The sequence below is a fragment of the Felis catus genome, chromosome B1 (assembly GCF_018350175.1).
Source record: "Felis catus isolate Fca126 chromosome B1, F.catus_Fca126_mat1.0, whole genome shotgun sequence".
NCBI classification, from domain to species: domain Eukaryota; kingdom Metazoa; phylum Chordata; class Mammalia; order Carnivora; family Felidae; genus Felis; species Felis catus.
The window spans coordinates 8,516,251-8,529,555 of NC_058371.1; the positions used below are offsets into that span (position 1 = coordinate 8,516,251).

The 13,305-nt window shown below is 40.6% G+C and overlaps 1 pseudogene; it reads left to right on the plus strand.

Annotated features, from left to right (window-relative positions):
• The first annotated feature begins 618 nt into the window (after window positions 1–618).
• LOC123384746 lies at window positions 619–6,778 on the plus strand (annotated as a pseudogene).
• Window positions 6,779–13,305: the final 6,527 nt, after the last annotated feature.

Here is a 13,305-nt window from a genome sequence, read left to right on the forward strand (position 1 = left end):
AGAACATTTTAGGTACTTTAAGAGGATGAGCTTTTTGACAGAGGATGCTATAGACACATGATTTGGAAGTTATTTATAGTATATCTTTTAAGAATATTAGTTAAAATTGAAAAGGGTATTGTTCTAATCAACTCATTGGTAGAATCTATTAGATTTATATGTCATCAGAAATGAAAGTCACATTAAAATACAAAATTGTAAAACCTACAAATTATTCTGTTACATTTTGATCACACGCTCTGAGAAACATGAGTGACTTATATAACTTAATCCTTTTTTTTCTCCTCTCCGCACCCAAGACATACAAACAAATACATATTAAGTTACAGTGATACAAAAATCACTCTGAAATTAGGATGATTCTACCATCAAAATTAATTTCTGCAGTCTTTTTTTAGAGCCATCTACCCAATAAGAAAAAAGTCAATTAAAAAAGTCAAAATTGGGTCACCTGGGTGGCTCAGTCAGTTTAGTGTAGGATTCTTGATTTCGGCTCAGGTCATGGTCTCACGGTTCATGAGGGTGAGCCCCGCATCAGGCTCCATGCTGACAGCTTGGAGCCTGCTTGAGATTCTCTCTCTCTCTCTCTCTCTCTCTGCCCCTCCACAGCTCACTCTCTCTTTTTCTCTCTTTCTCTCTCAAAATAAATAAATAAACTTTAAGAAAAAAAAAGTCAAAATTACACCATTTTCAGGGACATATCAACCATTGGAGCTTTCAACCACACAGTATTTATAAAATTGGAAAAAGACATTGACTTAGTCCAATGTATTTTTCATTTGCAAGACATGCTCCCACCCTTCACTATGAACATGTTCTTTGTTTTAAGCCACCCCAACTCATTAGTGTTGGTGATTCATCAGCTATCTAGTCTCTGACCATGCCACCAACTGCAGGCACCTGCTGTGTGAATAGAAACTCAACATACTTTACATAATCAGTTCAGCCAGTGTTAGACAAAGTAGATAGCATCAAGCAAGGCAGATGGCAAAAGCAACATGGAACCAGGGAAGAAATGGGAACGTGTGGACAGGGCTGGTAGTTGCCTTATCCTTACTAACAGAATCTAAGATGACAGTATTCTCAGTCACAGGACTTTCTATTTCCCAGACACACTTGCAGCTAGTTTTCACAATGTAACTAAATTCAGTTAATGAAGAAGTGTAATCAGAAGCATTTTGTGGGGCTTTCAGGATGTTTAATTGAAAGGCAGTAGGTGGAAATTACACTTCTGGGTAGGATAGATTAGATAGCAATGGAACAGCACTTTTGCCGAAAATAACTGTAAACTCGGGATAAAATACAGAAGGATAATGTTTAATGGCAGTCAAGAGATAACAAAAACTGGGGAAAGGGAGCAGAGGAAGAATTGTCAGGAGTTCAGCTGAGCCGAAGAGAAGGCAAGCTGTCAGGTATGGAATAACTACTTACAGCAACAAGCCAAAAATGAGAGTTAAACCTTAATCACTTACTCAGGTGGTATGAACAGGAGGCTAAACCCAGAGAAGAGCTGACTCCTTGATTCCATTTGCCTCCATGGAATGATGCACCGTTTGAAGGTTAGGTGGATCCGTGCAGGTGGGGCCATCCCACAGCGGAAGGAGCCCTGAACAAAAGACTCCCACAGTTTATGGACCATGGTGGTTAGGATAAAGTGAGGGGGAAATGCTAGGAGCAGAAAGGCACTGGGTACCGAGTCATAGTAGGGAAAAGTGTCTTGCTTTCCCCTTCTTCCTCTGCTAAGGAAAGCTTGGCAGAGATACCTGAAAAAGATCTTGGCAGAAGGCCCAAGATAAAGAGATCTAGGAACAAAGGCCCTGGGATCGGTATTTAAATATGTGAGGAGATAGCCAGCCGGAGGGGCTGTCGGGGAAAGCCTTTGGAATAGCCTATGGTCAGGCCCAAAGAAGCACATGGACGTTTTTGAACAGGAACCAGACTCCTCAAAGGTGGAATCATTTTTGCCTTGGCTTTCACTGTGAGGTCAGTTGAGGAGGCAGGTGCATTGGGCTCAGAACCTAAGCTCTCAGCCACAGGGGAGGATGGAGTTCTGGTAGACTTTGGCATCTCCAAGCATGTGGTTAATTTTCCCCTGAAAACATTTGCCAAATTCTGGGCCCTGTGAGGCAGGAGATTCAAAAGCATGGCAAAGCTATCAACAGTCTTATAAGACAATGATTGCAATTTAGGACCTGAAACTAGAAGGGGGTCACAGAGAGTGCCCAGACCTCTTGGTTGAGTCCAGGCCGCACTAGAAGTACAACAGCAATAATGGGGCTGCAAGGCAGCCATGACTCACAGTTCTTGTTAAGCCTCTGTTGTTTTAGCACAGTAAGAGAAAGGTCAATACTGTCTGCAGGAATGAATCATTGCCGTAAGTCTCTGTAGTTTTTTACTCCAGAATAATTAGCATTTAATAAAAATCACTACAACACTTCAAGACTAATATCAAGACTAGAAATAAAGTAAAATAGATAAAGTAAGTAAAATAGATAAAATGGTGTTCATAGAAACAAGCTCGCAGTTGACAGAGATATCATTGCCATCTGACAAGGACCTCACGATAATCGTGATTAGTATATGACAATACTAGAAACAGATGAAAAAATGGACATTTGGGCAGAGAGCTGCCATCTCTAAAAGGAAAGAAACAGACTGCTAGAACTGAAGAGAAATTAATAGAATGTTGTTTTAAATAAAAGGTCTTTGAAGAATGAAGACACCATTCTTCAGCAGGAGACAAGACTACTGAAATTGACATGTTAATACAAAATTTGAAGGTGAAGTACAGAGAGAACAAAAAAACATTAAAAATAGTACAGTTTTTTTTAGAAGGTTTGTGAGACAAGAAAAGGTCTAATATGCATGTAATTGGAGTCCCTAAAGGAGTGAAGGGAAAAATAAGGCAGAAGCCATAGTTGAAGAGATAATGGCAAGACTTCTACAAACCATTGAACAGCAGATTAAGGAAGTTCTACAACACAGGCAAGATAAATACAGAGAAAACCCCAAATCCAAAACAAACAAACAAGAAACCACCCAAACAGCAAAGACCGTGAAAACAATGGTTAAGCAACCTGAAGGAAGGAAACCTTACCTTCAAAGGGACAGGGAGACACACAGCTGGCCGGCTTCTAGAGAGTAATGATAGAAATCCTAAGATAACAGAATTGCATAGTTAAAGTGCACAAAGATAGCTACCAATCCAGAACCCATTAATCAGCAAAAGATCCTTTAAAAACAGCGAAATACACATGTCTTCAGAGGAAATACTGAGATCGCTGAAAGAAGTGCTGAATGGTGTTCATTAGGTAGAAGAAAATGTATCCTCGCGGGGGAAAAAAGTAAAAAAATGCATTTTAAAGATATACAGGAAAATATGAATGAATATTGACTGTAAACAAAACAACAGTGGTAGTGTCTTGTTGATGTAAATAACAATTCAGAGTTAGAATGCATGAAACCTTTTCAAGCTACCCAGGGAGGGGTCCATATGGTATTGTTCTGCATTCTCCTTATAACTTAAAGGGAAACTTTCATGAAGTCTGGAGCCATTGATGTCCCGTAAGTGAAGCAGGAGAGTGTCCTCAAACTCCTTGCAGCAGGAGTCCATTTAGGCGGCACCAAACTTGACTTCCAATGGAACAGTACATCTACAAAAGGAAACGTGATGGGTTCTACATCACAAATCTGAAGAGAACCTGGGAGCTTCTGCTGGTAGCTCGTGCCTTGTTGCCATTGCAAACCCGGCTGATGTGCGTGTCACCTCATCCAGCAGTCCTGGCCAGCGAGCTGTGCTGAAGTTTGCTGCTGCTGCTAGAATCACTCCTACTGCCAGCTGCCCGACTCCTGGAACCTTCTCTAACCAGGTCCAGGCAGCCTTCTGGTGGTTACCGATCCTTGGGCTGACCACCAGCCTCTCACAGAGGCATCTCACCTTAACCTGTCTGCCCTCGCTCTGTGTAACACTCTCCTCTGCCCTGTGTGGACATCGCCATCCCTTGCGACAACAAGGGAGCTCACTCAGTGGGTCTGATGTGGTGGATGCTGGCCCCTCCCCCCCCTCCCCGGAAGTTCTGCGCAAGCGTGGCACCATTTCCGGTGAACACCCCTGGGAGGTCGTGCTGATCTCTACTCTACAGAGACCCTGCCGAGAATGAAAAGGAAGAACAGCCTGCCAGCCAAAAAGGCTGTGACCAAAGAGGAATTTCAGGGTGAACGGACTACTCCAGCGCCTGGGTTCACTGCTGCTCAGCCTGAGGTCACAGACCGGTCTGAAGGCGGGCAGGTGCCCTCTGTGCCTGTTGGGCACTTCCTACTGAAGACCGGGGCGGTCAGGTCTGCAGCTGCCACTGCTCAGGCCACTGGGAGGGTAGGAACAACCACTGAGTGGTCTTAAGCCGCTCTTCCACAAAGGCAAACAAAATGGAAATACAGCCGATGGAAAATAAGCAGTTTCTAAAAATTAATAATAAAAGAAAATGCACAATGATGTTATAAAAGTTGAGGGGGGTATGGTGAATTAAAATGTTCTAAGGTTCAAGCATAAATAGGAGGAGTAAAAGCTGTGATTTATTTTTTAGATTGTAATATGTCAAAATCACCTGTCATTATGGTTATTACTAAAAGAGTAGTAAAAGTTTAACAATTTAATAGAACAAAATGGGATCATAGTAAAATATTTCTTATGAAAGAGGTAAGAAAGAAAAGCGTACACAAAATGGATTGGTTAAATGGAAAACAAAGGGTGGTAAAGTAAATATGAATCAAATATGTTGGTATTATGTTAATTAATTAAGTTCTCTAACTTAAAGACTAAGGTTACAAAGCTATGTGTTGGATGCTGGGTCACTGTGTGGAGGGACGTTTTTGTAGTTTTGTTGATTATAGGGGGCAGAGTCACAATGCCATCTGTTCCCACGGGGGAAGGCAACCTCCAAAGTGAACTGATAAAGTTTGGGCAAGGTTTGCAGTAGCGAAAGGAAGCACGGAGACCTTCTGGGTGAGGACTTCTGGGCTACTCAGTCTACTGTAGTGCTTCTACACCTGTAGTTGATGGTCTGTGTGGTCGCATTCCTCTGTTCTATGTGTGTCAGAAGAGATTCTTTTGATGGGGAATTCTTGCATATACAGAAGTGCATATACAGTGAGACACTCCCTCATCATTTACCACCAGTGGGACTATCAGATCATAATGCAAGTGACTCTGTACTCTTGTTTTAAAAGTCTTCCATATCCTCCTGATGTCCTGCTGGTTGACAAGTCAGAAGCCTTAGTCACAATAGCCCTGACTTTGAAGATATCACACCTTGGCTCACAGATATGGCTGATAAAGCCCAAAAAATCTCAAGAGCTTGCTCTGTGAATAATGTTTCTTGGGAGTATGTGGATGGATTTGCAACACTCAGTCCCTCTGGAAGTCCCGGAAAGACTGTTTTTGTTTGTTTGTTGTTTTTTCAGACTTCCACCACCCAAGGGAAAGCCTTAAAACTTCTCAGACACTGAGTATCAGATACAGTCTGTATCCCACTGGGGCACTCCATGTGGACATTTCAGTTGGGTATCGTAAGAAGTATCACCCTGTAAGCAGGTTCCGAACCAGCAGGCTTGGAGGCTCTTCCCAGGGAGCTGAAGCTCTCTATACCTCTGGGACATCTCAAGTGCAATGCTCCCTTTGAGCTGTATGTAAATCTTTGTGACTAATGATTTTGCTGATTGTGGCCTCTGGCAAAGAGAAGCAGCTCCTTTCAGTTTAGAACTTGGGACTCCTTTGGAAAGGAAGCTATTCATTTTTTACTCGGCTTTGTCAGAATTTAATATCTGACCTAGGCAGTCTCCCTCTCTCTCTTTTTCTGGCATTTTGGGCTGGGACATTTGGGTTTAAGTCAACCGTCTTGTTGTTTATTGTCCACTTGTCTCATCTATTCCTTTTTCCCCTCTTTTCCTTCGTTTTTGTATGAATGAAGTATTCTTTATAATTCCATCGTTTTTCCTTTGTTGGCTCCCTTCCTATAACACTATATAATGTTATTTTCGTGGTCGCCTTAGGGTTTAAATTGTACATCCTTAATTTATTATGGTTTACTTCAGATAACATTATATTACTACATATACACCATAAGAATTTTAAAATACTTCCATTTCTTCTCTCCCAACTTTGTCCCACCTTTTTTCTGCTGTATATGCTATTTATCTCATTACATTGTTATTCTTCTGGCTACAAGCAGTCTGTTATCTTTTAAAGAGACTTACAGGGTAAAGAAGAAAACCCTGTCTTAATCTATGTTGTTCCCATAACTGGTGTTTTTTGTTCCTTTGTGCAAATCCATGTTCCTGTCTGGTATCATTTCCTTCCACTTGAAGGGAGGACTTCCTCTAACATTTCTTCTGAAGAAGAACCATCCATGATGAGTTCTTGAAGCTCTTGTATGTTTTTGACCATGCAAACTGGAGGTGAGAATGTAGAGCCACTTAAATGCCCTCTACGGCTGGAGGGAATGTGAAAAGGTAGAATCACATTGGAAAACTGAAAGTTTCCTGAAAAGTTTAACAGACACCTCCCACCTGATCCACTCGTTTCGCTCTTAGGTATCTATCCGAGAGAAACAAAACTTTATGTTCAAAGACTCATGTACAAATGTTCACATTAGCTTTATTTGTAATATCCCAAACTGGAGAAAACCCAAAGGTTTATTGGCAGGGAAACCAATTAAAAAACAAAACAAAACAAAACAGAACTTCGGGGCGCCTGGGTGGCTCAGTCGGTTGAGCGGCCAACTTCGGCTCAGGTCATGATCTCGCCGTCAGTGAGTTCAAGCCCCGCGTCAGGCTCTGTGCTGACAGCTCAGAGCCTGGAGCCTATTTCAGATTCTGTGTCTCCCTCTCTCTGACCCTCCCCCGTTCATGCTCTGTCTCTGTCTCAAAAATAAATAACCATTAAAAAAAAATTAAAAAACAAAACAGAACTTAGCATATCCATATCAAGGATATTACTCAGCAAAAAAAATAAGTGATTATTGATATACACAGTCCTATGGATACATTTAAAAATCATTATTCTGACTGAAAGAAGTCAGGCAGAGTCTATACAATATGATTCCATGTATATAAAGTTCTAGAAATTTCAAACTCAGCTATAGGGACAGAAGGCAGATCAGTGATTGCCTGGGATTAGAAATTGAGAGGGACAGATTATAAAGAGAAAATTTTCAAGGAAACTTTCTAGTATAATTGAAATCTTGATTGTGGTGGTGGTTTTATGGATGTATATATATGTCCAAAATGATCACATGTTGCAACTTTAATAGGTAAAGTTTATTGGACTTTTCATTCAATATAAATGGAGATAAAATCCTATCTTTTCATTTGGATACTCTATATTCAGTATTTTCTATACTGTATTAAATTTCAAAATGAAAACGTTAACACTGAATACAATTTTTGTAGACCTTAAATTGGTGCTCTCTACTTTTTTTCTTAATTATGTAATTTTACCTAAATTTTGGTAGATTAAAATTACTTATGATTTGGGTACACTGGGAGTTTTCAATCTTTGTATATCCTCAGCTATACATATTAATCTGTGGTTTTCAACCAACAGGGAGAGTGACTTTGCACTTTCCCCTTAGGGGACATTTGGCTGTATCTGCAGACATTTTTATTTGTCACACCCAGGAGGGTGCCACTGGTCTCTGGTGGGTAGAGGCGAAAATGCTACTAGATGTCCTACCATGCATAGTCAAGCCCCACAACAAAGACTTATCCAGCTCACATGTCCATAGTGCCAAGGTTGACATGAATGCAAATTAGTAATTATTGATTATGTTGAATGGTAGAGACAAGAAATAATAAGTCAGTCTTGTTTCTTAGTGATAGAATAAAGTGAAAGTTTATAATTTGAGCTACACGTTTAGTATAACGCAATAGTACAGCACCTTTTTAAAATTAAAAAAAAAAAAAGGTGTTTTTTTATTCCAAATGACAGAGTAACTCCTAAAGAGACTTAGAACAACTCCTAAAATTGTTGCTGATGAGCAGTTATGTTTTTGTGAAGAGATGGGACTGGATTACATTTCACAGTAATTTTAGCAGTGATAATGTCGTAAAATATTTGACATGATGGAAATAATGCGAAATGTTTCCACTGGCTCCTCAGCCCTTCTCTCAACAAACATTTTTCAACCCCTATTGTTTCTACTGTTAGTTTCATAGCAAATCTTTTCATGAAAGAACAAAATAAGTAAGGAAAATTATAGCATAATAAGTAGGGTAAGAATTTCCAGTACATTATATAATATTGTGGTATTTTTTAATTATTAAAAAAAACTATGCCGTTAGCATAAAAAAACAGCATTTCATGGGATTGACTTAGTAAATATTTTTATGAAGATAATGAATTCAATTACGCTTGTTAAACTCGGGCCCATTTCTTACAGTACATTTTTTAAACATTTGTATTCTTAAGACAGTTTGAACCTTCAGAAGTGTCCTATGTTTGGCTCTCTTACTCTCAGAGAATATGCTATTTGCCTTTTCATGATTTGGTTACCAATCTGGAACAGCCCTTTAGGGGAGTGCCGTAGACTTAACTCTGTTGATGTCTTCCAAAGCCACTCCAAAGCTGAGACATAAACGTGGTAGCACAAGACTAATTTAAGATTAGATATGGGGTATCTCTCTAAATGTTGTTTTAGTTTGCCCCCTGGGAAAAGCGTGACTCTGCAGCTTAATCCTATTAATTAGCTTTTGACAAACACAGCTACAAACAGCTGAAAAATCCTTTCACTCTGCTGTACGGGGGAGGTTTAACAAAACGCTGATAACCATGGCTTGCCCTTACGGTCCCACTTCAGTAGCTTTTCCAACTCATTATTGTAGTGGCTTCCATTTTACAAAGCAGACCATCAGAGGGAAGGAGAGGCCAGGGGGTAACTTAAATGTTTCTCCAAAGGCCTGGCCATACGACATCAGCTCTAAACGTCTTAAGTCAATATATGGTTTCCACGTGTTGCAGAAGCTGAAGTGGCTCCATGGCAACCATTTCCCATGCTCACTTCCCAGTCATGGCTCCAGGAAGGGGTGGGAAGCTTTTGTGGAACGAAATGGACGTAGCAGAAGGCAAGGCGAGATGGGCTTACGCTGACCCTACAATCAGCCACAAGGAGCCTTGTGGCTCAGAGGAATGGCCGACAGAAAACACCAGAAAGAAACACAGGAAGAGACAAGCCCAGGAGCCTATTGTCGCTGTGAAAAGAACATCAAAAGTGCAGTTCCCATGGGCTTTGTCTGTGTTCCGTAATTATTTTTAGGCAGCAAAGAAAAGACTTTGCTTTGGGGATTTGAATGAGTATCTGTAAAGGAAGAGGGTATATATGAGTTGTAAATAAAAGCAGTCGGCCTCCGATAATAGGGTCAGTGGCCTCAAAATAACAGGACAATCGCCAGCCTGTTGTGGACGGCAAATTTTCCATGACAGTTTTTCCTTATTTATATTCTCGTACCACTAAAGTGGATTAGAAATAACCAGGCCTGTGAATTTCTGTAGCCAACCACAGCACTGACGTTTCAGTCTTCCTCTTTTCTCTTCCTGTTTTCTATTCTCCTGATTGTTTTCCAGTTTATTTTGGTGTCTTCTGGATTTTAACATGAATTGAGAACTTCCTATACACTAGGCATTGGGTTAGGCACTTAAAAAATGTTTCTATTCTTTAATTCCGAACAATCTCCTGTGATGCTATTGTTACACAACACATAGTTGTGATAAATGAAGCTTCCAAGCTTCAGTAATTACTCAGACGTTTAGCTGGTAAGTGGCAGTTAATAGAAATCTGCCTGTGTCCACGACCCAAACTGTGCCCGCCCAGTGCTTCCCCGATCCCCTGCCCCTGGCATCCTACTCTCTCCCCACGACGCCTGTCCTCTGAACGAGGGCAAACACCATTGCCCAGGTCCCGGGGTTCATCGTGTATCTGTGAGCTCCAACGCTGAACTTCATCGTGGAACCACCTAAATTCCTTTCATATCGAAAGCAACTTGAAGAAAATGGATACTTGAAATGTGCGTGGCTCTAGCAACACATGGTAAAACATCACCGCTGTGTTTGTTACAGACGTGATTTAAATGTTGTGTAGCTCGAATTGCCTTGGGTTTTACATTTCAAAATGGTGGTGGACATTGTGATATCAAGGGGAAGCTGTGATTGCTCTGGGGGCGTTCTAAATTTTCATCGTAGGCTTCCTCATCCAAGAGAAATGTCACCCGTGAAAGCAATGTAGATACCACCTGAGAGGGAGAAAGGGTCATTTGGCGCTCAGCATGCTGAACATCTGGCAAATTCAGGGGTGATACAGTAACTGGGATCTGATATTGCCACTAGATTAATTAGTGAGGATGCTGCAGACTAATAAGTTAGAAACAGATGTGTGGGTGTCTGGGGAAAATATGTTTGGTTCAACACACATTTTCTGAATGGCAAGTAGGCTACTTGTGCTTTGTCTAGGGAGTTTTACCATCTAATGTAACTTATAAATAAATCATAGTGTGAGTCTGTGAGTGATATTTATATATTTTAATTATATAGTTTATAATTATATATTGCCATATGCTATCATGATGCACTGCGATGATATAATATACTCAGCTGTTGATTGCTACTTCTTGCCTTTTTCTAACACAGTCACGTGGTAACTGCCACCCCAACTCTGTATTAGAATAGCCTAAGCTTCTTGTTGAAAGGAATCCTAACTATGCAAGGCCTAGTAATTTCGTTCCAGAATGTTATCTCTGAACTTTTATTAATGGTTAAAATATCTTAAGATTTAGATAACCCAGAAACCTGGGATGTACCCAGGAAGTGCTTTCTTAGCACATTGTTTGCTAATGTGTGCTATTAACTCTCGATTGAAAAGAATGCTGTAATGGGTAAATGAAAGTTGAAAGATAAATTGTGTCCCTCGTTTCTGGGCGACAAACGATTTCGATAGTTCACAGAGTGGCTGCATGTGACAGTCACATATAGGATTAAATAGTCTAAGTGATGGTCGAGTGATCTGAAAGAGTTGAGGTAAAAAGGAGGAATTGTTAGGAGGAGAAAATCACCGATATAGTTGAAGGGTGGGCACACTTACAGCTGGATCTCAGAAACTATGGAAGCAAAGAAAAAACTCTGGTCATATTTGATGTTGGCTTTATTCTTTCCTGTAGCAGAACAGCTTCCAAAAAATGACAGAGGACATGGCTCCTACCACTCATTCATCTCGGATCCATGGGGTCTCTACCACACTGGAATTGGCTCATGCCCAGTGACTCAAAGAATGACTCAGACTCATCAGCTCAGGTCATGTGCCCACCCCTAGATGAACTCACTGTGGCCATGAGAACACGTGGCCAAGAGAGTACAGTGCCTCGGATGAGCATAATAGCAGGTACCTATCACTTACTTATATGTACCATGTGCCAGGTACACAGAAGATAATGGACTCCATCTCACAACCCTCGGCTTTATTGTCATACTCATTTTACAGATGAGAAAACTGAAGAATAGAGAGTTTAAGTAACTTGCTCAAAGTCTGAGTAACTTGTGCAGCTAAGTGGTATAGCATTATTCCACACCTGGGTGGTTTCTGAGCTTTGGTCCCATTGGAAAGCAAGTGGAGGTAAGGGCGTTTGAGATCCTTTGATTTCCTGTGGTTTACCCCTATTTTATGGTGACGCTGCTGGGCTGCTTCTTTCTTCCTCATTTTGCTGAATGCTGCCTTCTAGATTCCTGGCTTAGGCTTCTAAACATGTGCTGGCCTTAGGTGTTATCTCCTGTCTTCAATGTGGTCATCCCATTAAACTCAAAATGTCCAAGCTACAAGGGATAGGCAGATGTCCTCAGGGCAATTAGTGGCTTTAGAGCCTGGATGCTTTTGTGGATTATACTTTCATATAATTTTTGATTTCCCCTTTTCTAGTCCAGATATACATTTGAAGAAATTTCATGATACTCATTTTGGACTAAAAGTTGGCCTTTATGAATAGTCCTTGCCAGAAAACAAAGTCCTATTATAAATTAAATATGTGAGCACGAACAATAATTTTTGTTCATCGAGGATGAACACTTAGTGAAAGCTGATAAATCTATCATGTTATGCAATGATAGGCACAGGATATATCTCATTCTTAGCAGAAATGGCAACTTAAAAGGCAATCAATAGCTATACAATCTCCCTGTCAGTCATATCTATCAATTTGTAGATTTGCAAATGATTTAGTGTTTATAAATGTCAGGTGTCTCCTAAAGAATTTTAATACAGAGGTTGTGCTTAAACCTTTTGTGCAAACAGTATGCTTTATCCTGAACACCTGCTTTTCTTCCGCGAGTCTGGAATCTGGGTATACGCCAAACAGCTTATTCTTTCAGATTTCTTTAGGCAAAAATGGATCCCATTACTCGTATTGTTCCCATTCATGCACCAATATATTTTGGCATTTGGTATTTTGTATTACACATAGAGCAACCTCATTATTTTAAAGAGTGGCTTGGGGGCACCTGGGTGATTCAGTCAGTTAGGTAAGCAGGCCTGTCAGAAGATACAGTTCATTCCTGCTAGGTTGACTCTTTCCAACCCAGCCAGGAAACAGGAGTCAGGTGTACAACAGACATAAAATTTGGGCCGCCTAGATGGCTCGATCTGTTGAGCATCCGACTCGATTTTGGCTCAGGTCACGATCTCATGCTCTGTGGGTTCGAGCCCTGCGTCAGGCTCTACACCGACGGTGCAGAGATGAGAAAATTGGGAGATGAAGAGGCTGGAGGCGTAAAGCGTTCTTTGAATAAGCTGGAAATAAGCAAAACTAGGACTTATTTGAGAAACTCTAAAAGTCAATTTATAATGGGTATGTTGTAAATAAATAGAAACGATCATCTTTGAGTCATGGACTGGCTCAGAGTTCTTTCACCTATAAGCCAACTGATACTAGCACGTGAGGGGAGTGTGATTCTCTTCCATTTTCATAAACATGGTGGAATATATTGGTAGATGAATGCTTCTGGAAAGCAACTAAAACTTTGGTACATAACACAAAAAATATCATCTCGTTGGTAAGAAAATAAGAAGTACTAAAGCCATGTCCTGAGAGCAAGTGGGAACACGGACAGGCTTGGAGATTATTTTTTGCTGAACTGAATGAACTTAAACACGAGTTTTCATATACTCCATTGAGTGTTGTGATGAAAGTCATCAGACTCTCCTTCCTCAATAATTCTCAGACTCCAACAGGGCCATAGCCCGAGGATGAGGGAAAACCAGAAATAACCCCATT